Here is a 27,199-nt window from a genome sequence, read left to right on the forward strand (position 1 = left end):
TCTCCTGGATAACTGGAGAATAGGCCTTTCACGAAACAATCCTTTTAATAAACATAAAATAATATACATATGTTATAATGTATATGAACATTATAATGTATATGCACACACACACGGACTCAAATGAACTCAATGATAATTCTTAGCATATATCTTGGATGAAGCAGATTTAATTTCTCCCTTTTCAACACATACAACAATTTGCAGTTGCATTTCCGTTGGACAGGATAGTTGGTACCACCTGCTGTTACTGCAGAAATGAAGGCTCCTCTCCCTTTTGTAATGTTACACATGGATGAATGGAAGCACAGGAATTTGCTAACAAATGACTCTACCTGCTCTTTGGCACTGTTTCCCCCTCCTTCCGCCTCTCAGACAGACATTTCTTGCCTATCCAAAGCCATTTGAATTCCCAGTTCAAAGAATCTTTGTGAGATGGCCAATTTGTTCCCAAGAGCATTGGACACATATTTCATGGGTGGTGTCTTCATGCCAGTCTGATCCCGCACACACCAGTTTGGAGAATGCTTGCCACCACACCCGCCAGCGCACAGCAAGCTGCCACAGTCAAGAGGACCATGGTTTAATCATATTCACATGGTGTCCTGTCTCCTGTGAGGTGTACTGAGTGCCCACTGGGTAGTTCACATCCCTGTGAAGAGCAGATTGGTGGCAACTCCGAGGGAAGCAAACATACTAACACATTGTAATCAGATTCCCAGGGCACAGTGTTTTGCCTAGCCCAGCAATTAGAGATTTCCCCTTGGAAATATTATTCACCTGAAAGTCTTCCAATCAAAAACACTGTACTAAAGGAGGAAAGGGTTACATAGAGCTCTATAGTCAGTCCAGAAATGTGTGCATAGATGTGTGTGTGTCCCTATTTTTGTGCACATTCACATACAGCACAAATTACATACCCCAAACATATGTATGAGATAAACAGCGATGCTGTTCCACCATCTGTGCACGGAAGCAGAGGAAACAGTCCTTTCCAAGGTTACACATCTCTGAAGGCTCTTTTAGCCTGGGCCCTGATCATATGCATAAATAGGCGTTTCACCAAGTGGGTGACTAATTCGTTCATCTTGATTGATAATTAAAACCGACAATGAACAGATCAACACAAATCACGAGGGCAAAAACATCTGGGACTCAGTTTAATGAGAATACCCCAAAACCTCTTTAGTGGTAATTGCATTGCAAGCACCAAATAGCTTTCACAGTTGTTTTTGCAAATGATACAAATTAGCACCCAAGATCTGAAAAGTATACTGACTGTAAAAACATTGGGGAATTGGACAGGGACCTGGGTAGTTTGGCCAAATATATGTATTAACCTAGATACATGCTGGCATATAATTTGGGGACCTCTTATAGCAAAAAAAGTTAAGACTACAGAATCCTACTGCTATTTGCACTTGGAACTCCCAGGTGGACAAGTTCATCTATGAGGCATTTTTTTCCTTTCCCCACAGAATTCTTTACCAATTTCACACAAATACCCTGAGACTATTTAAATATCCAAGATGCTTAAAATCAGCAGTTTAAATCCTTTTCTTTGTTAGGAAATGTAGATACCACACAAACAATTTGAAGGTTTTAGGGGTACTTAGTAATATCTAAAAAGTCCAGGAAAGCTGTAATAAGACATAATAATAACAATTGCATAACTCATTAGATCTAAACATACCTAGAGAAATAATAAGAAGAGATTTCCCAAGCGATCAACTCTGTTTTTGGTGTATTTCTTTCTTCAGGCACCTCTGCCTGTGTCCAGCACGAAGTCAGGAGTGGGTGCTTACTGTACAAATCCTGCAGAGGGAAATTTCAGACAGATAACACATGACAGGCTGGACCAGGCAGACTTCAGTTAAAAAAAACAAACACAAAAGAAGGTTTCATCAAATGTGGAGTGGTGAAAAGAATGCCTATGCCTTTCTCGCTATCTAAATGCTCTTTCCTTCCTGTTGCTTAGCTCCATTTCCTTTTCCAAGACTTTGCTGACAGCTGCACACCAGGAGACTGGGTGTTCCCACTCGTACAGCGTCTGCTTGCATTGCTCTTTAGCACTTGGCCTCTTCTACTACCTTCACTGATTCATTTCTGCCTTCTAAGCTTTGAAGATGCTCAATGCATGTGTGCTAGTGGAACCCCACCTTTTTGAAACCCTGTTCTTTTGCAAAGCATTTCTATATGCAGTTTCCCCATGTGGGGATGCCCCCAAAGTCAGCAATGTAATGTCCCAAGGTCAGCCAGGCACATTCTGTGAACCCACTTTACAGAAAAGATGTTGTAGCTCAGAGAGATTGCATGACCTCCCCAATGTCGTGCACCCACTAAGATACAATTAGAACTTCCAAGCAAGCTGCCCGGGCTGCTGAAATGAAACACGGTTAATCAGACTCATTAAAAAAAAAAAAAAAAAAAAAAAAAGTTCTTTCTGTCTTTTGGAATTCTCTAACAATATTAATGAAACAACTTGAGATGAGTACATTTTAGGCTCCTCATCTTTTACCTATGGGGAATTTGTAGAAAATTAAGCGCTTGTTGAAATATAGTTATCAAGCCGCATTGGTGATGGTTCCAACTGCTTTGTCAAGGGACAGTGGGAAATGAGTAATAATACCCATATCTGCGTAACCTTCCAGAGAGACCTGGGGGCTCAGAGTCATTCTACAGAAGAACAGTAATGGATGAATAGTGTTGTGTCTTTTCAACCAATCCTCCTCCTCAAAGCCACAGTATTTTGCTTCAAGCGAAATCAAGTTAAAGTAACGTAGAACAATATGCAATAGGGAAAATGTCACCAAAAGTATTTAAATGAACATTAAAGGCATCCAGAAGGGGAGGGGTAGTCCCAATTCTGTCTGGAAGACTCTTAAGGAGACAGTTAAGCCCTCATGTCTGTATATAACTCTCAAGTCCTTTCCTTCTTTTTCTTTAACAGCAGCAAAGCCTCCATGTCTAATTCCTTGTTGCCGCATTACCTTTTGGATCTAATATGTGAAGCAACTTCTGTAACCAAGAGGCAATCATTTTGAAATTATAAATGACAGGTTATGATATGGACCTTGCAGTGGCATAACTGGAAGTAATGTCTCTACTAACCCTCAGTGTAGACATCTGTCCCATTGTAACTAGAATAGGGGTGGGGAAACCATGGCCAAATCCGGCTGCCACCTGTTTTTGCATAGGCTGTGAGTTAGCAATGGTTTTAACCTTCTTAGTGGTTGGAAAAAAACAAAAGAAGACTATTTTATGACATGTGAAAATTATATGAAATTCACATTTTAGTAGCCACGAAAAGTTTTCTTGAAATACAACCATACTCATTCATTTCCATGTTGACGCTGACTGCTTTCATGCTAAAACAGCACAGTTACGTGATTGTGACAGGGACCTATGACTGCAAAGCCTAAAATATTTGCTATCTGATTCATTACAGAAAAAGCCAGACCTAGAAGAAAGCATTGCTGAGACAACATGAAAGGTTGTAGACCTAATAAATGTATACTTTACAGATTAATTCAACACTGTGTTTGGAACAAAAAACACTATATCCTTTTTCTAAACTGATACACAGGTTTCTAAAATGTTAATGGCAATTACTAGGGCATATAGTCACAGGCTGCTTCCATGCCCCTATTCCTCGCCTCTGTTTCAGCATTTACTGCATTGTGAAAATTGTAACTAGGTGGCCAGATTTGGTTATTTAGTCATTGTCTTTTGCATTCTTAACAACTTGATAAATTATTTGTGGCACCACTCTTCCAAAATAGTTTCTAATCCAGATTAAACATTTTAGTTAGTAGCACAACTAATGGAATCCCAAAGTATTCAAATAAGAATTAAATTGTAAAAATATATCAGGCAAAGGTATGGAAATTTCTAAAGAGATGGCATTAATAACGGCTCAGTAATGAAGAGCAATCTGGGAAAATACAGTCTGTAAACAATTACCTTCCTACTTAATTCCTCCCGCATTTACAATATTACCAAGCAGAGATTTTAAGTGGAAAGATTGTCTTATTCTACGGGGAATCTATTGAATTTAGTACTTAGAATGAATTCATTTGGGGGTGTTTAAAGGGAATTTTTTTTACCTTGTCAAATTCATTGTATTAAAAAACTAATAAAAAGTGAAGAAATACTTTGTATCACACAGTATGTCCTACATCTCTGAAATTTCCATACTGTTAATACCTATAAGTAGACATGTTTGCTTTAAAAATTGAATTACTATACTAAAATTTGTTCCAGAAAATGTTTAATATATCCTTTAATGGGAAAGACTTGAAATTTTAAAAATAACGTGAAACTCAGATCTGGACAACTTTCTCCACATTAGGGTTATTCGAGCCATCTCATTTAGAAAGAGAAATGACAAAGAATGCCTTTTATAATCTTCGAAGCCCAGCCACTGTATGGTGTTAGAATTGGTTGGGGGTGGGGCGGGAGTGGGGGGTGGGAATCTCTGAGCTTAGTCAATACTGTAATTACGATGGCACATTCCCAAAACATTCACCAGAACATCCACAGGCCTCTGTCTTGAAAACTTACAGCTGCTATATTCCATGACAAAATCCTGTATGTATGTGTGGGTTTTGTTATTAACTCTAGGTTTGCATTAGAATTCCCTATCTTACAGCTTGGAGCTAAACTCTGTTTACAAAACAGTATTTACACTTGACTAATTTTGCAGATCAAACTAATTAAATCAATTAAACTGGTGATTAACCAAATGAAGGCTGATTGCAAAAATTAGTGGGTTTATTTTGGAGGACTGGAAGTAAGCTAATTACTGCAGTGATTACTTGAACCTGGAGTACTCTAAATGTGGTATAAATTGAAACCTCATAGTGAATTAGGCTGGGAATTCATTACAGTTTAAAGCACTGTTAATACTATTCAGTCTGTTCCTCCTTGGGGAAAATTTCCTCTCTCTGTGTTTTGTATACTGATAAACAACACTTGGGTCGTGTGCTTTTTATAGTGTGACACAGTAAAATTGGGGATACTGGAGAAAGTTATTTACTTTTAGGGTGGATATACACCAGTGCCTGTCAAACTTTAAAGTACCTTTGAAGCCCTTGAGGATCTTCCAAAAGGAGGAGTATGATTTAGTACGTTAGGGTGGGAGTGGTGGTCAGGGCAGGGACATGGGGTCCTGGGCGGAGGTGTATGGAGCTGTACACACGTGCAGGGATATGTGACTATGCCCAAGAGCTGAGATTCTGTCTGCCTCTCAAGGTCCTTGGTGACACTGATGTGGCTGGTTCCTGAACCACACTTTCAGTAACAAGCACATACACTGAAGTGGACAGACATATAAACTGTCAGAATTAGACTTAGTGCTTCAGGATGGGATATAGAGACCAAGTTAACATTCCTTGATGATGAAAACTGACCCACTGTTGCTAGACAAGCCTGAGCATCAGCTGATGTTAGTAATGGCTACTACTGATGGGTCCTCATCAAGTGGTTTCTCTCATGATCTTCTCCTGCAGGCGTGTTAGTAACAGAGTATTTATGTCCACACATAATGCACTCTACTAATTGGTTTTTAAAGCATATCATTTTAACAAAATGTGAATACAGCTGAGTGTGTGGTCTACAGTTGCTGATTTAAATATCACTGAGCTTTCGGTTCTCTGTTTTGCCTTAGTTTCAGATTTATGAGATGGTATTTACAATAATAAAAGAAAGGCTTCAGCCTCTGTTCAAAGATGCAATTAAATCTAGGAGAGAGATGTCGGTTTTATGCAAAATTTTAAAGGGAAGCAAGCAGCTTCTTTTTGTAACCAAACTGTAGGATAGACTTATCTTTATTTTCAGTGTTGCATATTCATTTTAGATATTGGAGGGGGGGAGTTAATTTTCCCAGTTAATCAAGGAACCTGTCTTGACATTTGGTTTCCTGCATGTTGCAGGTTCAAAGCAAGGAACACCTTATCCCTACAGGAAACCCCACAACCTTCAGCAACGACTATTCAGACTATTCGTTGCCGTTTGATAAGCAGTGCCCCCTGTGTGCCAGGGGCTAGTGAGTGCAAACTTGAATAAATTAAGTCCACAGACTATGTTTTAATAAGAACAGAGCTTTCAGAAAGGAAAGACACATTTGAAGAATTTCCATCTGGTAGAAGAACAACACACAAGAAACAACTTGATCTTAGGAACACAATGCTCATGGCCTTGTGTTAAAGTGTCAAGAAACACTTTTGGTTGCAATTGTTTTTGCAATGCTTCTTAGATTATTTTTTTCATGTTACAAGTTCTGTGGTAGTATTTGAATTTTTCCTAGATGTTTGAGACCTTTGCAAGCTGCCTGCTTGCAACTCTGAGTCTATGGGTGGAGTTGGAGAAGGTGCAGGAGGTTGAGCTGAATCTGTGCAGATCCCAGAGAAGTGGCTTTAAAAAGTAAATATTTAATGTAAGCCTATCCAACTGGCCTCTTCTTTTTAAAACGTAAATATAGTAAACAAAAGTTACCGGCTGGACTTTTTAGTTGAATAAGGTTTTATGATGGTAACCTTTGTAGATTTTTACCAAGCTGAATTAGTTGAAGACGTTTGACATAAACATGGAAGGATTTTCTTGTCTTATTGAGGAAACATCATCAGGATATTTCCATTAATTACCAATTAACAGCCTGGAGAATTCCTAATTATGGATGATGAAAAAAGCAAATGACTAATCAATTGAGAGGCTGTGCAGGTGACACTAGCCTCAGTGAACTCACCACTATTGGGGACTACCTATATGGATTTTGTTCACTGACCTGGAGTGGTGAAACTATCTATCTCATGGAGAAAGATGACAGTCACGGGAAACACACACACACGTGCACACACACACGCATCCAGGTGTGTCTGTATATAACTTTCCTGTATACACATGGGAATCCTAATATCTGTTACAGTATCAGGAAGTCAGTTCATTATTTTACAATGAGAAGCCTTAGTTCATTTGGAATGCTATAACAAAATACCAGAGACTAGGTGACTTATAAACAGCAAACATTTATTTCTCATAGTTCTTAAAGCTGGGAAGTTCAAGATCAAGGCACCTGCAGATTGTTTGTCTGGTGAGAACCAACTTTCTCATTAATGTCCATCTTTTCACTTTAATGTCACATAGTGGAAGGGGCAAGGGAGCTTTTTTGGACCTCTTTTATACAGGCACTAATCCCATTCATGAGGGCTCTGCCCTCACGACCTAATCAGCTCTCAAAGATCCCACTTCCTAATTCCATCACCTTACAGGTTTGGACTTCAACATATGAATTTTGGGAGTTCAGATGTTCACACAGACCTGCCCAGGGCATCCATTCCTTATAAGAAAAGCTAACAGAAGCCCACTTATCAGAAGCTTGCTGATATTAGAGACAGCATCTCAGTAAAGACAGTATGAGGCACTCTTACCTTGTCAAGGAAGACTTCCCTAGAGCATTCCATGGATGGGCACTGACAGTGATTGCCTCCAGGAGTCTGGTTTTTAAATAGTCTATGATTCTTCTAAATCTCTCTGTATATACCTCTTTCTCTTAACAGGTTGCAATGATGTTGATTAGGTTATGGCTTATTAACTACCATGTTTCCCAGAAAATATGACCAGGTCTTATATTAATTTTTGCTCCACAAGATGCATTAGGGCTTATGTTCAGGGGATGTCATCCTGAAAAATCATGCTAGGGTTTATTTTCTGGTTAGGTCTTATTTTCGGGGGAACACGGTATAACCCCATCCCTGGTCCATCTTTAAGAGATGCATCCCAGATCACCTTGACTGTATTTTGGATCTTCCTAAACCTAGTCTCCTTGTTTTCTCCCACAGCTAATCACACATAGTAGTATATGGACTTTGTTTCCAAGTTCTCAGAGGAATAGTTACCTAATTGTCATCTCCATGTACAATCCCACCAGTGAAAGCACTTTTTGATTCACATGTACAGTCAGAATTTGGAGAGCTTTTCTGAGTGTAATATCATCTCCCCTTTTCTATCTCTAATTAAGAAGGTACCCTGTAGGTTGTTAGAATCACTGAGTTCTTTGCATCTTCCTAACAGTTGTTGTGGCAGAAGAGTCCAATCCTGGAGATATGATTTCATGTCATTCTACAGAGTGTGTGTTCCACTGTGGGTTACTAGTTGATGTCTGTTCCTCCCTTCTTTCTTGCAAACATACACTCACGCTTATCTAGGTACCTACTCTGCAGGAAATGTGACCACAGCTCAGGGGTAAATCCTGATTAGGCTAACCCAAGCCTAATGGTAACCTCATTTCCATTGCCAGTGATTATTTTAGAAGAAGTCATGTGGCTGAGTTTTAGCCAATGCAACTAGAGTGGAAATCTGCTTTGGGCTTCTAGAAATGATGCCTTCTCTTATAAGGAGACATGAGGAAGAAATGGCTCACTTCTTCCTGTGAAAGTGAACCAGTGTATCTGCTGGCCCATGAAGGGAGCCAGTCAGTCTGAGGGCAAAGCAGACATGTTGACATTGGCAGATGGAAAAGATAGAAAGGACCTGGGCCCTTCATGACAACACCAAGCTGCTGATGGAGCTGGCCAACCCAGGACTTCATCATGTAATGCATGTCCCTTTTTTGGGTTTGTTTCTTAAATCTTAATTGAATTTATTGGGGTAACATTATATAAGTTTCAGGTGTACAACTTTATAAAACAATATCTGTACTATTACTCCATTGTGTGCTCGCCACTTATAGTCTTCTTATCTGTAGTCTCCTGTCACTAGCTGCAGTCTGACCGTTGCATTCACGAACTTGCCACTGTGCGCTTAACATTGGCAGCACTGTACAAACAGCTTGGTAAGATTTTAACCTTGGTATATAAGTGTCTCACAGCTGTGTTCCTGTCGACGTGTGGCAGTGTCTTGCTGAGTGGCATTCTTTATTGTTGTTGCATGTTTTTGTGTGCTGTCGTGAGAATGTCTGAGCTTGAATCAGAGCAACAAACAAACATTCAATTTCTTGTTAAACTTGGCAAGAGTGGAAGTGAAATCAGGCATATGTTAGTCCAAGTTTACGGGGATAATGCCATGAAGAAAAAGGCAGTGTATAAACGGTTTAAACGTTTCTCCAAGGGGAGAGAACACGTCACTGATGAAGAGAGGCCAGAGCGACCAGTAACAAGCAGAACTGACGAAAACATTGCAAAAATTCGTCGAATTGTGGGTCAAAATCCTTGGCGATTTTGAGAAGCACAGCAGACCAAGTAAACATCAATAGAGAAACAGTTTGAAAAATCTTAACTGAAAATCTTGGCATGAGAGAGGCGTGTGCGAAAATAGTCTCAAAGGAGCTCTTGCATCAGGTCAATGCACTAGCTCACACGACATTGTCTGTGAGGGAGTTTTTAGCCAGTAAACAAATACTGTATTGGAACACCATCCCTACTCACTGGATCTGGGCCCCAATGACTTCTTTCTTTACCCGAAGAGAAAGAAAATATTGAAAGGAAGACATTTTGATGACATTCAGGACATCAAGTGTAAGACGACGACAGCTCTGATGGCCATTCCAGGAAAAGAGTTCCCAAATTGCTTTGAAGGGTGGACTACCCTGTTTCCCCGAAAATAAGACCTAGCCGGACAATCAACTCTAATGCATCTTTTGGAGCAAAAATTAATATAAGACCCTAAGACCAGGTCTTATATTAAGTTTTGTAAAATAAGACCAGGTCTTATCTAACATAATATAAGACTAAGTCTTATATTAATTTTTTTCTCCAAAAGATGCATTGAGCTGATTGTCTGGCTAGGTCTTATTTTTGGGGAAACACAGTAGGTGCTGGCATTGGTGCATAGCTTCCCAAGGGAAGTACCTCGAAGGTGACCATAATGATATTCAACAATGGGGTACATAGCACTTTTTCTAGGATAAGTTCGCTAACTTAATTATCAGACCTTGTATATATGACCCCCTTTACCCTGTTCATCCTCCCCTGACCCCTACAGTTCCTTTTTCTATTAAGCCATTTGAGTTAGGATCCCTGTTAGGTACAGCTAAAAACAACAGAAACTTTTATCCTTGATATGGAAAGCTACATATTTTTTCTTATGCAATCCAAACTTTTGACTCTTTCTGTGTTCTAGACAAGCCCTGGGACTTTCATCTTTCCTATTGATTCCATCTCTTTGTTTTTCAGATAAATAAATGGATTGAATAAATAAATCCAGGACGTGGATACACAAAACTGTACCAGAACTCTCTCAGTTATTGTTAGCCAAGAAGACCCCTCTCCAAAGCTTTCTCTTGTTGACTCACAGCTCCTGGGAAACTTTTCTCTTGGAAGCTGAGTAGACTGAGTCATTCTTTCCAAATCTGCCTTCTGCTGCAAAGAGTCCAGGTAAAGGATAAATTTATTTTAGCCAGATGCAAAGTCTCACCTGCACTGCTGCAGTTTGGAATTAACAAAATGCCTATTTAAGATTTCAACCAGGTCACTTTTCCACACCTCTACACTTTTGCTGGATACAGCATTCAAAATGTTAAGCTAATTTGCATTTGATTATTTGATTATTTCAAAAAGTACACATTCAGGTATTGAATTACCAGTATGGGATGTTAACACAAACAAGGTAAGCAGCACAAGGTAAATTGCAATGTGGTGGTAAGTAAACATATCCACAGATTAGAATAGCAAACACGTAACCCACTAACGAAATTTATACTAACCTACAGTAGAAATATTTAATATTAAGAGTGCAGTGTCCTTTAACCTGGCAGCTAGGGAGATTCTTTTCTGAATATTCTTTTGGAATATGACTTATACAGGGTAATCAATCCATTAGCCCAACTTGCAGTGAAATGGATTAATTTATCATATGATATTGCATGATTTCAGGTATGAAAAGAATCAGAGAGAAATCCTCTTTCCTTGGAACCTTGAGGAAGCCTGACATGAGCTTTTGAAAGATTTCACAAAGCAGCTTTCACGTAGATACATTCATGCAACAGTCTTGCACACCTGATACGTGAGAGGCATCTGGCATCCTGTGAGATGCTGGGGAGTTTGTAAGGATGAGTCAGACTTAGACTCTACACCCAGGAGGATCCCGAATAAGACATTAACTTAGAATAGTGACAGAAAAAGAGAAAAATGACTCTAAGATTTTGCACCTGGAGAACTGTGAGGAAAGTGATGCTGCGAGGAAGATGGAGAAACTGGGAGAGGTTTCTGGTTTCAGATAAGCTTAGATTTCAGCGTGTTTAATCTCAGAGGTCGCAGGCCAGAGCTGTAGAGATGTTTTTATGATGCTGGATATCACCAGACTGAATTCCCACTTTTATGAGATACTCTGATTACATTTATCTTAACGAATTTTCTTTGCACTAATAACTAGACCATCCTTAACAGGCAGATCTTTTGGTTTGGAAATGTATTGTTATTACATAGTAATTAAATATTAGACCTGGAAAGGAAATACTCAGGAGATCATTTTGTTTGACCTTTGTCAGGGCCAGTCCTGAGCACAAGATGGGGGAACATCATAGCCCAGTGAGAATTCTGTTTCTGACCATGACCCTTGGATGAATCAGTTAGTCTCTCTGACTTCGGGTTTCTCATCTGTAAAGGTAGGTTGGGCTAATTAACTCCACAGACTTCCCCTGATTTCTGTAACCGCTTAGGGTATTGTTAACATCCCAATTCTATTATGCCCTTGATACTCACCTCTGTCAGAATTATTTAATAAAAATGTGTACAACTTTTTAGCTTCCCAAAGTATGGTCATTATTTTCACATTTGTTCCTTTGTAAGCCCTGAAATGGTGACATTATTAATGACACCTCCAATCAGATGAAGAAATTGTGACATGGAGAGATTAAGGGGCTGCCAAGGTCCCTGGCTGGTGCATTGAGCCCAGGCCCCCTTTCAATTCTCCCTCCCCCCACAAATTCCCTCCATCCTATATGCTCCAGTCTCAGGTTGGTCCACTCATGAGTGGACTTTAATTGGGGACCTCTTAAATAGATACTGCTAGCCTTTGAGATTCCTGAAAGAGAGATTTTTTTAAACTTTTCATTTTGAAATAACTTTACATTTACAGAAAAGTTGCAGATAGCAAAGAGTCCTATATACTTCTCACCCATCTTCTCCTAATATTAACACCTTCCATAACCACAGTGCATTTGTCAACACTAAGAAATTACATTGGTACAATACTATGAACTAAACTACAGACTTCATTTGGATTTCACCAGTTTAAATTTTTAATGAACAAATCAGTAAATTGGAGACTGGAAATAGGGTCAGGGATATAGCCTTCTGGCCCCCATCACATAATACCATGTACTCTATGTGTGTGACAGGGCTTGCCGTACAGCAGCATAGACTTCTCACACCGATGCAACGGCCACAGGGAGCATTGCTTACCCAAAGTTCCAAATGCCTCGGTTTGTAGACAGCACACCAATGAGCAGACCAAAGACACATTTCAGATCCTGTCTTTAATGGACAAGATGCTCACAATCACCATCCATCATTTCCTACGTATAATCCTTTCCTGGAAGATACTGCAGTATTATTCAAAACGTGCCAAAGTGGGCAGGAGATCCCAAGAGTAATTGTGAGTTATGAGGTCATGGGGACCTCATTGCAAACTATTTGCAAAACTTAATTGGGGTAATAAATAAAGTAAGCATGTAAATTAGATGGAAGACTACAGGGTGAATTAGAAGGAGGCCATTAGCCTGCATAGTCAAAATGCCTTCTTTCTGTTCTGTAGTATTTGCTGAGTTGAACTGTTAATCGAGGAAGCATTAAATTCACATATCCTAAAATTTCACAACTAAAATAACTTGGAAGGAAAACCATTTAATGAGATCCTTTCTGGATAAGATGTGAACTTTATTTTGTTATGATTAGGTACTTAGGTATTTTCAGATAGAGGATGGTCTGGCATTCACATTAGAATCTACCTAGCCCCTACCCCCTCCACCAGGGTAGGAATTCATCTTAACCAGGGTACTTAGAAGCAAATGCAGAAGAAACAATAACGCTCAAAAGGAATGAAACTAGAAAGCCATTTCCAACCCTTGAAAACAAATAGATCTGTAGGCTGAAATAGGGCGATCCCTCTCTTTCTCTCTTTCCTTTTTTCATTTCTTTTATAAACTAGGTGGTCAAAAATAACTTCAGACCTGACCTTTTTTTTTCACATACCTGAAGAATGAGTAAAGGGGCTTCTTCCAGGTACAATGAATATTTTTAAAACAACAAGAGAAACCAAGCGCCCAAATACTGCCTCTAATCCTCCAGCCAAGTCAAGTCTTACAGCAGCTTTTTTTTTTTTTTTTAAGCAGTTGATTGAATGAATACAAATGCCTCTCTGTTGTCACTTGGGATGCCACTTGATATATCCCATTTTCTAGACTCTAATTATTCCATTTGTAGACATGAATGCTATTTAGATGTGAGCTAATTCAGCATGGTAACTCAATTAGATTTGTACCGACTTGGATTTATGAAACATCAATGGGTTCTTGGTGAGACCAATGGGACTGTGAGCGATTCATCCCGAAGTCACACCGACACAGCCTCTCAGGAGCTCAATTAAACATGCCAGCCACGAGGATGTTTTTTAGCTGGAATGTTTCACAATTAAAATAAAAAAGATTTCTGTGTTCCTCGGCATGCATGGCCCAGCAGAAAAGACCAGTAATGACACAGGCTGAAGTTTTCCTTTAGGTTATATGCTGTCGCCATCAAAGAAGGCTCTTTCGTTCAGCTGGGCTTCAGAGCACCTGTGTGGCTGGCTGCCGGCCTCAGTCCATCTATGCGGCAAAGATCATGAAGTTTCATATTGCCTCATGTTCAAGGGCATACAATAAATGTTGGTTGAACTAAATCGCTGTTCATCTTAGAGCCTGCATCTGCATCTTGGTTCTGAGAGCTGAAAGGCAGATGCTGAATAGCAAACAAAAATAGGAGAAATCTCAAAGTGTTGAAAAATTATACTATTTTCAGCATCAAGATGTGGCCCGTGGTCAGAACAGGAGGGAAACGATTTGAAACCAGGACTAGCCCCTAATGGATACCTTGTAAGAAGTACTCTTTTTATGGAAATGGTATTACTGTGCAATTCTGTGCTGGGCTTCGGAACACAGGTAAGCACCTGCGTGTTACATGCTTGTGCCTGGCAAAGATTTGCCTTGTGTTCCAGCTTCTTCACTGTGGGAGTGTTTGATGGCTCAAGCCTTCACTGGTTCTCAACACAGGGCCTGGCACAGAGGCCATCCAGGATTCCCCACTATCTAAGAGTAGAGAGTTCCTATGAAACCTTTTAAAAGCCTAACTGGCATGAAGCAAAGAAGCAATCACCTTAGGACATATCCTGCTAAGGGATGTGCAAGATAATTCAAGATAAAGCACAGATACTCACAGACACAGTTTAAAGCTATGGCGGCTTGATGTTGAGATACTGGGGGGTGTTCCCAGGAAGAAGCTTGGCACTGCCATTGTCACTGCTTAGGGTGCCGCTGCCTCTATAACAGCTCACTGCAAAACAAATGCTGAATGCTATTTTCGATTTTCACCTTTTTTTTTTTGTAAAAGTGAAAATCCTCTTTGGATTTCTTTTGGTTAATGAAAGCAGATACTAATGTAGGTCTTTCCTAAAAGCAAAGTGGCATAAAGCAAACTTTCAAAAAGTGGGGCATACCTGTACTTGAAAATACTGTGTGAATTCATGAAACAACCTTACAGGTCTGAATTCATTTTGTCAATGATGAAGCCACTTTGGAAATGTTTGTTGTCATTTTTCTAAGTCAAGCCTTAGATAAGAAAGACGATCATGTTTGTTTTTCCAAGACCTGGATGAGGGTCATCAATTTTTTAATATCTCCTTTTATCTTCCTCTCTATTTAACCCTAATATTTATTTCTATTGTGAGGCTGATTATCATTAGTTATAGAACAGTAGTAGTGGAAGCAGTAATACTTGGTTAAATTGTATAAATAACATTTGCCTTGCATGTCATAATTTTCAAATTGCAGTTTTACAGAACTTCTGTCATTTCATCCCCATAACACTCCGGTAGAACCAACATGATTCCCTCTGTTTTATAACTGAGGAGACTGGTCCAGAGAGGTAGTGTGTCTTGCCTAAGGCCGTACAGCTAAATCTCGGTGAAGCTGATATTTCAATCTTATCCTCTCCAGTTAAATTCTTCTCGTGTGGTATAACAGAAAAGCGCATGGATTTTAAATCAGAAAACTCTGTCTTACATTCTAGTTTTATCATTTCAAATCTTTTAAGCATGGCTAGGGAGATAGATTTAGCCTCAGCGCATGATGAATCTGGGGGCATTCTTGAGTTTGATTTGAGGAGAACTTCCAAAATTTGATCCTTGAAATGAATCCCTGGGACGGCCTGATGATGCTGGCACAGCACCAGCAGGTTAGGGGCAGCACAGGAGGGCTTCATGTTATGCAGAGAGAGGAGGTTCTCCAAGCCTGTGCACCTCAGTCAATCTCACAGGAACCTTGGCTTACACTGGACACACAGGGTAGGCCTTTATTGTTCCTGTAGCAACTCCCCTTCTAGCTTCTAATTTCTTAGAGTAATGGTCTCTGCAAAGATTTTCTGAAGAGCCACCTGAAAGAGAATTTATTTGTACTCTGTTTGCATCAATTAACAAATGTATAATTCACTGCAGTCTTGCTATACCCACACAGACCAACCTACTCTCCTTGGCTTGGTTTCATTCCAGGAACTGCCCCCTCAAATAGCAGAGAACGTCAGAAAGACCACAGTGCTGGGTGTTAGGAAAGGCCACGCCCCCACCATCCTGCTCTGTGGCTGACCCTGTGGGACTAAGTGGCCATCAGCTGGCTGCAGCCTTCGGCAATTCACCCAACTCCTCTAGCCTTATTTTCTCCATCCGTACCAATAGTGCTGTCCTCAAAAACTGGTGGAAGCATTAAGTAAAATAACATGTGTGGAAGGAAACACTTTTTGTCTACTATTAACCTGTTTCCAAGGGACACCATACCATTCATGCTATATGTCTTTTTTTTTTAATCCATGTTTGTAAAATACCACACCTTAGAAATGCACAATGGGCTTTGGCATATCAAAGAATCTGAGAAATGAACTCTGGAAATTTGTTTAATGTAACATTTCACAAACTATTTGACCACAGAACCCAATTTTCTTTTATAGTCATGTGCCACTTAACGAGGGGATACGTTCTGAGAAATACGTCATTAGGTGATGTCGTTGTTGTGTGAACAGCGTAGAGTGCACTTACACAAACCTATATGGCGCAGCTTACTACTGTGATTGTGTGCACTATTATATGATTGTCAGCACAGCAAGCTTATTACACCAGCATCACCACAAACACACGAGTAGCTGTAGTTTAAGTCCTGACTGTTGGCTTTTTGTGTGTGTAATGTAGGTGCCTAACTTAAGCTTTGATTGCAGAGGCATCCATTTCAGAGTCATCCACCTCCAGGAAGGCTATCTGGAATGCACAAATCGCGCAGGCACAGGACTGGATAAAGAGCCAGGCCACCTCCCACATTGAGGCTGCTTTGTTTTAGAGATTTTGGTTGATTTAGATAACTGCCCATTCGGACTACTTTTTTTTTTTTTTCCTCTTCCTATGCTTTAAATTCCTGCTCTCGTGTTTTAAATTCACCAATAAAGAGAACCTGTGAAACCCGAAGCTCCACCCTCGAACCCAATAAAAGCAGAATCCCAGGCCCGCGCATGCGAACTCTCACTCGCTACCTGGGACCTCGCTTGTTTGCTCCAGGGCCTGTAAGTAACAAGCTCTTTTTTCTTTCCAAGTTTCCTAGTGGTTATCGCTGAAGGGCATCTCGTAATCGTAAGACCACAGGGTAGGTCCAGTCCTAACATTGGTTTAGAAAGGGGGACATCTGTGGGAAGCTCACGGCTAGGTGAAGCCCCCAGGCATTTCTAGCGGATAGCAGGACCCCCGATAGGCTGAGGTGGCATAAAACAGGCATGCATGGTGCTAGGAATTTAGGACTAGGCGATAGGGGTTTTTTCAGCTCCATTATAGTCTTATGGGACCACCGTCTATATTCGGTCCCTCCTAGACCTAGATGTCATCCTATGGTGCATGACTGTAATATCTAATGTCAATGTTATCGTCAGCGTTAAAGCATGAATCCACACCACTGGCTCCCATGGCTCTGCGATGGGCAGGTGGTTCTACCTCTGCACCTCCCCTCCCTCCACCTGCCTCAGCTTTCTTCTGTGTTGTGGGCTTCCCCAAGTGTTCGCAAAGATGACTCACATTCTACAGCTAAGGAACCCAGGAGAAAGAGCATCTCCTTCTTAGTAATTCTAGAAATGGCTGATCTATCTCATGGGCAAACTCGTGAGTCCTGTGCCCAAACTTGAGGCCATCACGGTGGGCAGAAGGAGGAACCTTCTCCCTGGTCAGGCCCAGGTTACACGCTTACTTCTGGAAGGGCCAGTCATATCTAAGCCACGTGGACTGAAAATACCATAGGAGAGGTTGGTTCTCGGAAAGAGTGGTGTTACAAAAATAAAAAGGCTGGCTTGAGCCTTAGTGAAGGAATTCTAGGTAAACAAACAAACAAACAAACAAACAAAAACCCACAGTAGGTACACTTGTGTCATCCCTTCTCTATCATTCCTTTTCTGGGGAGAGAGGTTCATAAACTTTGGTACATATAAGAATCCCCTGGGAAATTTATTGAAAATCTTGATTTCAGGGTCTTACCCCACCTCTAAGATTCTGATTCCACCTTCTCAGGTTTTGCTCAGAATCTGTCCTTTTTGCAAGCACCAGATACAGGTGGCCCACGCACCATATTTTGAGAAACACAGGAAATAGATGCTTCTAGTAGTTCTCAATCTTTGCTACATATCAAAATTACCTACCAAATCAACATTTGCAGGGGTGAGGCTGGCCAAGTAAATTTAACATCGACCCTCAAGTGTTTCTGATGTGCCCTAAAGCAGTTTGCTGTGACTATTAATCAGCTGGGCATCTTTTTAAGCTGCAGATTCTGATTCCCTAGGCTTAGGATAGGGCCTGAAATTCTGTATTTCTAGCAAGGTGTCAAGTGCCGCTGCTGTATCTGGTCCATGGACCACACTTTGAGAAGCAACACACTAATGGTTGAGAACCATGTGTGTATTTGGTTTGCGTATTTTAAGACTGTGTCCTTCGAAGTCTTCCAGCCTGTCAGGCAAACATGAAAGGGCCTTTTCTTTCTCATAGGATTTGTTCATGCTGATGTTTCTCATTTTGTTCTGGGCTGTACAGACCTCATCTTCAAGAAGCTCAAAGAGAACACAGCCCAACCCCTATAAATTGGAGTGCACGTCTTCCATTTAACTAATGCTTCGATGCCCCAGATCTCATTTAGACTCTGGAAAGACAAAGAAAAGGGATACAGGATTCCTTAGGGAGCTTAGACTTAGGGTGACCAACTATCCTGTTTTGCCTGGGTCTGTCCTGGTGGTTATAGCACTGAAAGTGTGACCCTGGCAGTCACACTTTATTGAGAAAGAATAAAGACTATTACAGGCCAGTAACTCTAACACAGGTAGTGACTACAGATAGGAAACCAGCTAATTCAGCCTGAGGAAAAGCCAGGTTAGAGCTGGCCTCAGGCTGACTAGGAGTTCACTAGGTTGGGGGCTGAGGCTAAAGAGGGAGGGGGCATTAAAAGCCGAGGGAAAGCGTGTACAAAAGACAAAAGTACAGAGATACATGTGTATGATATTACGCCTAACTGTCGTGCACCACATCTCTTTTGAATGCAGCCCCATCTTAATTTGACAAGGTTCAGTAATCTGCGCATGATGGTTCACTGGAAAGGATTCTCTCCTCCCTCCCCCATAAAGCCCTGGCCACCTGTGGGGAGGGAATAGAGCCCCAACCTGCAGCTCTGCGAACCAGCCTGTTTTCTCATAGCCAAGTCCATTATTTAGCTTGGCAAATGTATCATTTTCATGATTTGTGTCTGGATATTTTTCTGACCATATTTCTCTGCCCTGTTTTGGTTCATGCATCCATTCAACAAATATTTATCATATACTTACTGTGTGCCAGACAGTTCTAAGCACTTGCAATATATCACCAAACAAACACCCCTGCTTTCAGGAAGCATATATTCTAGAAGAGGAAATAGACAATGAGCAGTAAGCATTTAAAAAGTAAATGACACATGTTGGCAGGTCATTAAGTGCTGTGGGGGGGGGGGAAACAGAAAGTAAAGGTTATCAGGACTTTACACAGGTAGTTGGGAAAGACTTTTCCAATTTGGTGATAATTTGAGCAGAAGTCTGAAGGAAATAGGGGACTGACAGGGAAGCTATCTGCAGGAAGACATTTTAAGCCAAAGGAAGTGCAGTGCACAGGTCCTGAGGGTGCCTGACGTGTAAGGACCAACAAGGAGACTAATGGGTTTGGAGCAGACTAAATGAGGCAGGGTGCATAGGAAGAATAGAGACTAGATGTGGGGCCCGGGGCTGGATTGACAGTGAGTGGGGTGGGAGCCCTTGGAGGAGGTCTGAGCAGAAGAGGAACGTGATCCGACTTATATTTTAGAGTATCCTGACTTCTGGTTGAGAAGCCACCATTTGTGGGGCAAGGGTATAAGTAGGGAGCCTGGTTGTGAAGCTATCACAGTACCCCAGGGAAGAGATAACAGCAGCTCTGACAAAGGTGGGTGCAGGGGCGGGATGAGAAGTGGCTCTCTGGGTCCGCTGATTCCTAACTCATCATGGCCTTACAGAATCCAGAGAATTTGTCCAACTACCTGGGTGATCTGGGTGAATCTCTCCATCCTCCCAGGGCTTTCTTTTCATCATCTATAAAATGATGCCAAACAGCAATATTTCCCTAACCAAACTCACAAGGTTCTCATGAGGATTCAATGAGATCACACCTTGGAAAGCAGGGAGGAAACCGCCGATGAGTCAGACGCACCAGCTAGATATCTAATCTGCCCGTACAGAAAAAGGAATGCTTCTCTCTCTCATTGGTTCAGACAGTTCACAAAGGGGTGCTACTGAATTTGAAGGTTAAACCCCAAATCATAGATCGAGAGAGATGTTTATGATTATCTGGTCAAACTCTAGATGCCTCAGGTAAGGAAACTTAGATGCAGAGAGAAAGGCGGCTTTCCCAGGACAACCCAGAGAGTGGTGGAACCACATGAGGGTCCTAGTTCAGAGTCTTCCCTTCCCAAGTGGCCCATTCAAAAGTGGTGACAAATGTCCCTATCTGGAAGGCTAATCGAAGCACAGTTCCTATAAAAAAGGAAGCGAAGGCTCTCCGTTGTGAGGCATACAACAGCTTTGTAGCTTTGAGGCACATCATTGCATTTCATCCAATGATGCCAAGATGTTGCGAATGCCCCATTTTTCAAATAAGGAAACGGGCTCCAAAGATCAGCTGAAGCACCCCAAGTTACACAGGTGGCTAGGAAAGGATTGCAGCTCATGTCTCCTGGCACCTAACCCAAAGCTCTTTCCCCTGTATTTAATGAAAACTTATGGAGAGAGCTGAAATTGGTTTAATTTTGGGAGGTATTATCTCTATTGTTCTAATTATTCTCCCTAAATCCTTCAGCTGAGGATTCAAAGGAGAATTGCTATTGCTATTTGTAGTCTAGTGCTTATTAGAAATTCTGAGCTTCTACACTGGAAGTTTCAACAGGCTTACTGTGATACTTTTGAAGTGTTGAGTGTAAATTTAAGTCTAAAAAACATTCTCAAGCCCAGCACGCTGACATGTTTTTAGATAATGGTTGGAAGGACTATGTAAGTGGATGCTTTACAGAGAGACACACACTGAGGTTCACACACTGCAATTCTCAGAACCCTAAGAGGAAAGAGAGCGAGAGAGTGAGGTCAGAAGGTACTGGAATTGGTGCAGAGATCACAGGCAAAACGGTTGTTGAGAAAGTTGACCTAAAAGACTCGTCTTTGCTGTTCATCTGGAATATGTGACATGTCGCTTGGTTTTAACTTTATTCTTTTGAATCAAGAGATAGAAGAAGGTTTGAGGAAGCAAAAATTTCTGCCAGAACACAAGACACAGGGTAAGGAAACTAAAGTTTGAAATGTGAGTATATTTTCTGGAACAGTCATGGCTAAGGTTGATGCAGACTTGGAATCCACCATATGAATACAGGATCCTCGCAATTTACCTTGGCAGCAGACACAGAGGCCCGAGAGCTATGTGCTTAGCTACACCAAGTCCCTTGGCCGGATATTGGGGGTCCTCTGGCTGTGAATCTGTGGGTGGAGTCCCCAGAGCACCATGGCCCCAGAGCTGTGGTTTTCTCTAACAGCCCCCCCTCCCCTGTCCACCATGACCATCTTATCACTGCTGAGCTATCCCCCTATTTCTGATTTGAACTCTAAGCCCAGGAGGATTGAAGTCCCATCATACACACAGATGAGATCTTCCTAAACCCCTCTTTCCTGAGAATGAGCCATCTCACTGACCCCAGCTAGTGGCTCAAGCCCACTTCCTGTCAGTCAAACCTCTCCAGGAACTGCCACACTGCCACCTTCTGGCCTCTCAGATATGTTCTCTGGCAGCAGGCTCTGGCACTGCCCTCTCCAATCTATGGCTAGACTCTGGAGCCCATGATGTCTGCCTAGGGGGCTCTAGCTCCTTGGGATGTGGTGCTGGTGACAGCCTAAAATGGGGTTTCCCATTCTTCCAATAGCCACCCTGAGGGTTCCATTAAGTCTCATGGCTGAAGCTGTTTAAATTAAGGCTATCAATAAGATTACTAGTTATTATGATCATTGCCATTCATTGAGTGAAATCTTTATAGTTAGATCTGGGTTCCAGTCCCTATCCTGACACTGACTAGCTGTGTGACCTTAGACAAGTTAGTTTACCTCTCTGAGCCTCATTTTCCCATCTATAAAATAGGGGCCAGAATAGTACCTATCTTAATCTGAAGTTATTTGAATGGATAATGTGTGACTTGTAGTTTTAAGTAAGATAATACATGCAAAGTGCTTTGCAAAGTACCTGGCATATAAGCATTCGATTAACGCTAGCCATGACTATCTGTGGTGGCAGTAAGTACCATCATTAATTAACCAGTAGCAGCAGAGGCCAAGCACCCTTCCAGGGGCTTCATTTAATATTTATGGTTACATAATATGTATTATTTCTGAAAACTTGCAAGTAAAACAACATTAAACCCATTTTACAGATAAAGAAGCTGAAACTTAGAGCCTCTAAGTAATGCATCAAAGCCACACTTTGGTAAGTGACATGGCTAGAATCTGAGTTTGACTCCCAGCCTGAGCTCTTTAGTCTTGAAGATGTGGATGGCAATGAAAGCCTTGAATGGCAGCTCATTATAACAATAGAAGGGTAGGTGGTCACGTCCTCTGTGATTAATTGCCTCAAGCATGGAACAAATAGTGTTGCAAATAGTAAATACTTCAGGGTGCAGAGGAAGAGACAATTATTTAGGCAGGCTTATTAACAGACAAGCTTTAAGAGAGAATTTTTCACTCATTTTTTAAAACCCTTTTTCCTGCTTATCAGAGCAATACATATGCCATACATAAAAATTCAAAGACTTATTTTACTCCTAACTTTATCTTACCCTCCTATTTTTTTCTGTATCTATTTCTAACTCTTCCTACTACCCAGTACGTTGCCAGCATAACTAACCTGTTAAACTTTTTTTGGTAATGTCTATTAAGATTACAATTGCACACACTTTCTGATCAGCACTGCTACTTTTAAGACTTTTTTTTTTTCAAAATAAAACACCAGTAATTGAGGACATATTCACAAGTACATTTTTGTAGCATTGCTTACAGTGGCCAAATTAGAAACAACACAGTGTCTTTATGTCTGTCAATAATGCCACACTTGTGACTGAGAGACCACGATGTGGCTATTAAAGGCTGAATTAGCTTTCTCTACGTTGACCTGAATGAAACTGTCTTAGAATCTTAACAGCTTATAATTTGGGAACCAAATCTATTTGAATGCACGATAAAGTAATATAGGGAGAAGTAAAAGCTTATGTTCACATTTGATCCAAAAAAGACATTTGCACAAGCACAGCACTGGGGACACATAACAATAGCATCTTGTGTGACATGGGCATAGGGGTTTGGGTAGGTGGTAAACTCAGTATAATCTAACTGTATGGGGGCCAAGAAAGTTAGTGGGTAGGTTGGGGAGACCTAGAGCATTTAGAGGAGGGGAGGAGATAATCCCGTTCTTCTCTAGGCTGACCACATCTAGACAATCACATTCAGTTGTAAAATAAGGATGCTCACGGGGTAGTAATGTTGAAATCATGTCATTGGAGACATACTCAAAGGAAATGTATTTCTTTATTCTGAAGAAGAGCAGACTCAAAGCACACATTATAATTGGCACCCAATTTCATGTTACATGAACTATTAGGCTTTTTCTACAGAAACTCAAAGCTAAAACCAGGATCAATGGGCAGAAGCCATCAGGAGCTGAAGCTTGGCCCAATATAAGGAACACATTTATAACCATGAGAGCTGACCAAGTAGCCAGCGGCTCGGCCTGGAGATTCCAGTCGCCTGTCTTCTCTCCACAGGTGTGGAAGGGACCTGGTGGGAATAGTGAGCAAGGAGTCAGATATAAACTGGGAGCACCAGGGTGCCTACTACCATTTCTCTACCCATTTACAACCCTAATCAGAGGATATTCAAGGTTGTCATTGGATGCTGAGATCTGACTTCAGTCATGAGAGACTGGGAGAGGCAATGTAAAACCTTGCCTGTAACCTCCAGCTATCAAGTTGAACAGACCCAGGTTTAAATCCTGCCTCACCGCCTCTTGTTCTGTGACGCAGGCAAATTACTAACCTCTCCAAATCTGTTTGCTTATCTGTAAAATAGGAATAGTATTGCTTTCTTCCTCAAAAAGCTGTTTTATAAGGGTTATTTGAGATGATAATTTATATAATATGTTTAACCCATGAGTGCACATAGTGAATTCTCAATAGGTATTTTTAAGTTAAATTATGATAACGATGCTTGTCTTTCTCATTACATTAGTTAATTTTTCACAGCGTGAAGCAAGAGTGTTTTCTAACACTCTTAGACAGAACCATAAATATCTCTATATTTTCTGAGACTTCTAAAGTTTACAAATAGCAGTTCATCTGGTTCACTTAGTATATTTGATTGCTTTCCAGATAGATGTCAGAAAAAGAACACTGAATCTGGAGTCATTGGCTCCAAGTTCCAGAGATCTGGCTGTCATGTCTTAGGGAGGTAACTCGAGAGTCCCAGTTTTCTCCTCTATAAAGTAAGGATAGGCACCTGTTACTACCTAATTCAGAGACTTGTATGGAGGAAGAAATGGCATAACATATAGAAGTGCTTTTCAAATTATAAAATACTAGGCAATTAGGAACTATTATTATTGTCATGAAGTATAATTTCTCTGGCCCTAAAAAACTAAGATTACCAAAGGCAAAACTTAATCCTAAACCTTATAGGGTATAGGAATACATTTACAGAAAAGAAAAAAGAAAAAGAAAGAAAGAAAAAAAGGATGTCATACCCTGTAAAAATGGGCATTGTCAGCTTTACAGAAAACTGTCTGGAACTTCAATTTACCTTTCCAGGTAAAAGAAATAGAAGAGAAACTAGGGTATGACAAAGCATTTGCCCAGATGCTTTCCTTAAGGGTAGACTTTGCTTATATGATGATAGAAGGAGAACTGACTCTGGATGGTGAACACACAATGTGATACATAGATGATGTAATACAGAATTGTACACCTGAAATCTATGTAACTTTACTAACAATTGTCACCCCAATAAACTTTAATAAAAATAAAAAAAGGAGTAGGTTTGCTATTTAGTTAGCTATAACAAATTGAACATTCTTAGTTGCTAATTACAACAGAAGAGAGGGATGCACTTGAAGAAGGAGGGCTGGGCCAAAGCAGAATAAATACAGGTTTAAGGTCAAGACCTTTAGCACTGGATGGGCTCTCGGAGATGATTTTACCAAAGGGAAGGATTCAGTAAAGATATAAAGTAACTTGCCTGTAACGTTATTGCTCAAAGGAACAGCACTTGACAATGCCCTCCCAAGGTTAGTGCTTTGGTGTTTTTGTTTTGATTTCTAAGTAGATTCTGAGGAGCAAGTAAGGTAAGGAGGAGAAAGAAGGGAAAGGTAGAGAAAATGTCCTTTAACTGAGAGGAAATCATTTCTATTACCCCTCACAAAGGAATCGAACACATTCATGAGTATGTATGGGAAATGCTTGATTTTTGATGGAGGATAAACTTCTCCCCCCCAGGAAATAAAGTATCAAAGTCTCCACTATTTGAACTCGATTCTAAAGGGGAAAATATTAAAATTTGAGAAAAGGTTTCATGCTCTAAGATGTTTATTACAGTACCATTCCTGATAGCGAAGAATTGGAACAACCCATGTGTTCAACGAATGAGTGGATATTTAAGTAAATTATGACATAGCCTATCAAACATTATTCAGCCATTACAAATGGTGGTGGTACCAAGATTACAGAATAAAACAAGCAAATGCTTTTCTTATAGTGAGGAAAGGAAGGAAGAGAACGTGGGGTGGACAATATTGGTCAGAGAGAGGATACAGAGGAGAATTCTATTGTGCTGCAGGAGGGAAGGGATAAAAGTAGGTCAGTAGATACAAAATGAGTTAAGTTAGTAAGTTTATTAAAGGTGTGAATTTCAATAGGACTTTATGAAGACACAGACAAATCACAGAGAGGTGAGCACAGTTGAAACAGTTTGTACTTTTTTGACTGCAGGAGGAAGGAGGCCAAGAACAGAGTGGGAGGCTACCCAAGTGGGGTCATGGTGTCCATCGAGGCTGTCACTGAGCACTCTTCATGCCCAGTGGCTTTGACAATGAGGCACTTACCTTATGAAGAGAAATTCCACATGTAAATTTGGTGAATAGTAATATGAGGTAATGACACCGCGGGAGAAGGTCCCGGGAGGAATGTGAGAATAGACATCAACGTCATGACAGACAGTTTTATAACTGTGAACAAGAGTGTGCATATGTACCAGGAGACTGCAGATCTCTTATTTCTCCCTAGTTTTGTTGCGTCAGATATTTTCCTTTCTGCATGATCTCACCTGGACATGCCAATGGAACTGTCACCTGGAAGGCACCTTCTGTCTAAACCCCTCCTGTATAAGCTGGCGGGGTTGTTGCCATTGTAACAGTCTGTTGGGTGGATTGCTTTCCTTGTTCTTACCACTCTGCAAGAAGACTGAGGGTATCTAGAGAGGAAAGCAGGCCAAGAACCAAGAGTCAACAGTTACAATATATATTCACAGTATTAGCATCAAAAACATGTATGGACATGCATGGAAAAAGAATAGTCGAAAAGAAATTCATTTCAGTACCAGCAGTAATTGCCTTTGGATGATGTCAACATGGAGGAAATGTTTTTTCCTTCTTTTCACATGGCTGTGAATTTTCCAGATTTCGTTTAATGAAAGAGTGTGACTATTATAATTTATAAAGATTAAGCATCAGAAGATTAAGAATAACCAAGCATCAGATTAAACTAGAAAGTAGCACTATTTGGTGGTGGAGGAAACTTTCCTTCATATTTTTTTTCCTCATTATTAGAGTGATACATGCTAATTGTAGGAAATTCCTGGTACTAATTTAACCTCTAACTTCATTTTACTATGCTACTCTTGTTTTTTCTTCAACCTGTCAAAAATCCTTTTTTTAGAAAGAGAAGCAGTATCAACTCATCAATCTCCCATTGTTATTTATTTTATCAGATTATCTTATAATATCAAGATGAATAAAGAAAATATTAACAATCTTCTCCATTCCCATTCTTACCCAGATAATGTTAACATATGATTTGTAACCTACCAGTCTTTCTCTGTTTTCATACACAAATATAGGGACTTCCTAATTTTAAAATGATACTATATTAAACATATTGCTCTCTTATATTTTTCCCTTAACAATACATTGATCAGATATGAGACACAGAGATGAAGTAACTTGTCCATGAATAAAGAAAATATTAACAATCTTCTCCATTCCCATTCTTACCCAGATAATGTTAACATATGATTTGTAACCTACCAGTCTTTCTCTGTTTTCATACACAAATATAGGGACTTCCTAATTTTAAAATGATACTATATTAAACATA

General features: G+C 40.4%; 1 long non-coding RNA gene across 2 annotated transcripts in view; it reads left to right on the forward strand.

The window, feature by feature from the left end:
• The window catches only part of LOC109447651 (uncharacterized), a 225,395-nt gene that overhangs the window by 67,762 nt on the left and 130,434 nt on the right, over nucleotides 1–27,199 (forward strand). The window contains exons 2-4 of one of the 2 annotated variants that reach the window (XR_012494741.1): nucleotides 10,170–10,370; nucleotides 11,483–11,599; nucleotides 16,677–16,790. The exons of the other annotated variant lie outside the window; for it this stretch is intronic. This is a non-coding gene — a long non-coding RNA (uncharacterized LOC109447651). The remainder of the gene's footprint in view (nucleotides 1–10,169; nucleotides 10,371–11,482; nucleotides 11,600–16,676; nucleotides 16,791–27,199) is intronic. 2 annotated transcript variants of the gene reach the window in all.

The sequence above is a fragment of the Rhinolophus sinicus genome, linkage group LG03, assembly GCF_036562045.2.
Source record: "Rhinolophus sinicus isolate RSC01 linkage group LG03, ASM3656204v1, whole genome shotgun sequence".
Taxonomy (NCBI): domain Eukaryota; kingdom Metazoa; phylum Chordata; class Mammalia; order Chiroptera; family Rhinolophidae; genus Rhinolophus; species Rhinolophus sinicus.